The sequence below is a fragment of the Pipistrellus hanaki genome (genome assembly GCF_964339955.1).
Source record: "Pipistrellus hanaki genome assembly, chromosome: 3".
Classification (NCBI taxonomy): Eukaryota; Metazoa; Chordata; class Mammalia; order Chiroptera; family Vespertilionidae; genus Pipistrellus; species Pipistrellus hanaki.
Genome location: NC_140505.1, coordinates 106,360,545 through 106,364,295, shown reverse-complemented (window position 1 = coordinate 106,364,295; position 3,751 = coordinate 106,360,545). Strand labels below are relative to the sequence as shown.

Below are 3,751 nucleotides of genomic sequence, written 5' to 3'. Positions count from 1 at the left end.
AAACGCTGCCTTAGGGTTTAGGAGATACATGTCTGTGGGGAAAAGTGGGGGAAGAAGAGGGGAAATGGGATGGTGGGGGCTCCCCAGAGGGAGAGCACACACTGGGTCGTTTGTCTTGAAGCTTTATCTCTCTCTCAAAGATGGGAGTCTGAGGAGGGGTCTCAGGGCAGGGTTTCAGCAGAGTATTAATCAGTTTTCTAGGTTTGCTCCTCTCGGGCCGGGATCTTCACTGATTGGTCAGTGTCAGGGCGTCATCAGGCACTGCAGCTGGTCCTGGTGTTGCCTACCTGTTCTTGCTGCTTTTCTGGCTCTGGAGCTGACATACTGTTGAGGCCTAGATGCTATTTCGAGGGAGGTGACCTTCTGTATCTGCTGTAAATTGCTCTGTCAGTTTGTTCAGCTATCTGCCTCGGTTTCCCTATTCCACTTGCCCTGGCTTACCAAACTGTCTACATCCCATATACCAGTGGTCGGCAAACAGTGTCTTGCTCGTGAGCCAAATGCAGCTCTTTGGCCCCTTGAGTGTTCTAACGCCACTTCTTCAAAATAGACTCGCCCTGGCCGAAAACCAACTTCTGCGCTGGGCCACGAAATTTCAATCGCACTGTACATGCGCACCCGCATGTGGTATTTTGTGAAAGAGCCACACTCAAGGGGCCAAAGAGCTGCATGAGGCTTGAGAGCCGCGGTTTGCCGACCACTGCCCTACACCAAAAAGGTCGCAGGTTTAATTCCCAGGTAGGGCATATACAGGTTGCAGGTTCAATCCACAGTTGGGGCACACATGGGAGGTGTCCTATCACATTGACGTTTCTCTCTCTCTCTTCCCCGCCCTCTTTCTCTAAAAATCAATAGAAATACATCCTCAGGTGAGGACTTAAAAATTAGAATTAAAAGTTAAAGTCCCCAGGAAGGCAAAGTGCTTAGTCTATGAAAGTCATAATGAGGTTTGGTGTGTGAACGTGAAGGGAGGGTGAGGGAGAAAGAAGAAGTGTGTGTGTGTGTGTGTGTGTGTGTGTGTGTGTGTGTGTGTGAAGGCTGGTTCTCCATTCCCCAGCTCTTAGATTTAGGGCCCCTGGCTAAATGAACTCCACTCACCATGACATGCTCTAAGGAACCTGGAACCTTGAGCCCAGGACCCAGTGCCTTTGTATGTGCATCACAGAGTTGTGCCCCTCCCTTAGTGGCATAGTGTCTACTGCTCTGAAATTCCAGCAGTGTGGGAGCTGGGCACAGGGCAGTAGGACTTATCCTTGAAATAGCTCAGGGAGGATTATCCCAGCCCCTCAGCAGCAGAACAGCAGGCTCATTCCCAGGAAGGGGGAGGCCAGAGCTGGGAGGGGGCAGGGGCTGCCACAGTGGGATGACTGGGGAGGGCAAATGCCCAGCAGAGGCTTCTGGGCAGGGCATGGCTGGAGGTCCTACGGGGTGGGGCAAGTCTCAGAGCTGGGGTTGTGCAAACAGAGCCATTTCCCCCCCTTTCAATGATCTGAAGCTTGAAAAAAAAACACACCAAAAAACCCAGCCTGAGGAAAAGAATTTAAATTATAAAAATTTAAAATATGACTGTGAAATAATTCTTTAAGGTGCTTCTTTAACAACCAGATCATTCCAACAAATGAACCACTCCCACAGCCCCCACACAGGCACCCTCTCCCCCACCCACACTACCACCCATGCTCAGGTTCCTTTTCTGGTCCTCCTTCCCATTTCTTAAAACAAGCAAATACTGAAATCCCACCTCCTCCAATAGGTGACAGGAAGACAAGGTCCAGTTTCCTGGGGCCTCATCCAGTGAGGGGAGAATGCCTCCTGATCCTGTAATTGTGTGAATTTGACTAGGGCAGAAGTAATTAGTATGCAAATTGGCCTTCCGATATGCTAATGTTTATGCACAGAGGTGATAATCTAACTAGGAGAACCACGTCAGAAATGGGCCAGGCGAACCAGCGGTGGGTATGAGTCATGGGTGCCTCCCTCAGGCTGGAGATGACGGTGCAGGGAAGAAGGGGAGGCATTAGGGTCCTGTGTGTCTGGATAGAGATGCTGGGCACAGCAGGATCCGGTGAAATGGGTGACTGAAGAAAGCGGAAGCTGAGTGGTGGACCTGGGGCCCAGAGAGGAGAGGCCGATGTTCTGGTAGCTGCTAGTCACACGCAGGTATTGAGCACTTGAAATGTGGCTATGTGTGCCACTGAGGAACCCTTAAGGTGCTTAATTTTAACAAATTTGAAAGTAAATTTAAAAACTGATATTCTATTGGAAAACTCAAGCATGTATGAGACAGCTTGGGGATGTGAATTTACTTTTTCAATCTAATTTTTTGAAATCTAAACATAGACCACATATTCCCAATAAAAATTCAGCATCCAAATGGAAATGTGTTTCTGTTAGTGTGAACAAAAGTTTTCAAGAACCACATTAATAATTTTTCTTTTAAAAAAACATATTTTTATTGATTTCCAAGAGGAAGGGAGAGGAAGAGAGATAGAAATATTAATGATGAGAGCTTTTCACGAAGATGGCGCCGAAAGCGAAGAAGGAAGCCCCTGCCCCTCCCAAAGCTGAAGCCAAAGCAAAGGCTTTGGAGGCAAAGAAAGCAGTGTTGAAAGGCGTCCACAGCCACAAAAAAAGAGAAGATCCGCATGTCACCCACCTTCTGACGGCCAAAGACACTAAGGCTCCGGAGGCAGCCTAAATATCCTCGGAAGAGCGCACCCAGGAGAAACAAGCTCGACCACTATGCCATCATCAAGTTCCCTATGACTACCGAGTCAGCCATGAAGAAGATAGAAGACAATAATACACTTGTGTTCATTGTGGATTCAAGGCCAATAAGCACTAGATCAAACAGGCTGTGAAGAAGTTCTATGACATTGATGTGGCCAAGGTCAACACCCTGATCAGGCCTGATAGCGAAAAGAAGGCATATGTTCGACTGGCTCCTGACTATGATGCTTTGGATGTTGCCAACAAAATTGAAATCATTTAAACTGAATCCAGCTGCCTAATTCTAAATATAAAAATTTTACACTGAAAAAAAAAATTAATGATGAGAGAGAATCATTAATCAGCTGTCTCCTGCACACCCCCTACTGGGGATAGAGCCTGTAACTCGGGCATGTGACCTGATGGGAATTGAACCGTGACCTCCTGGTTCATAGGTCAATGCTAAATCACTGAGCCACACCAGCCAGGCCACATTAATAATTTTATGTAGCCGAAACCGGTTTGGCTCAGTGGTAGAGAGTTGGTCTGCAGACTGAAAGGTCCCAGGTTCGATTCCGATCAGGGGCATGTACGTTGGTTTCGGGCACATCCCCAGTAGGGGGTGTGCAAGAGGCAGCTGGTCAATATTTCTCTCTCATCGACGTTTCTAGCTCTCTATCTCTCACCCTTCCTCTCTGTAAAAAAATCAATAAAATATATATTTCAAACAAAAAATTATGTAATTCCATGTTGAAATGATAATATTTTGGATATATGGATTAAATAAAGATATTATTTAAATTAATTTCACTTTTTTAAAAATGTGGCTATTCAGAAATTTTAAAATCACTCATGTTCTCACATTATATTTCTAGTAGACAGCTCTTCTCTAGGCCGCTAAGAGAGACCTAAGTCTGGCTTCTGGTGGAAGTGAAGAATTAGAAAGGTGGGTGCAGAAGGTTCTCTAGCGTAGGGTCAAAGGTAGCTTGGTAGTGGGGGTGGGGATAGGAAGGGAGTGGAGGCTGAGGTGGGGAGGTAGAGA

General features: G+C 46.7%; 1 pseudogene across 1 annotated transcript; it reads left to right on the top strand.

The window, feature by feature from the left end:
- The first annotated feature begins 2,513 nt into the window (after positions 1–2,513).
- On the top strand, positions 2,514–2,992 carry LOC311620377 (large ribosomal subunit protein uL23-like; annotated as a pseudogene). The gene has a single exon. The product of its transcript is annotated as a large ribosomal subunit protein uL23-like (transcript).
- Positions 2,993–3,751: the final 759 nt, after the last annotated feature.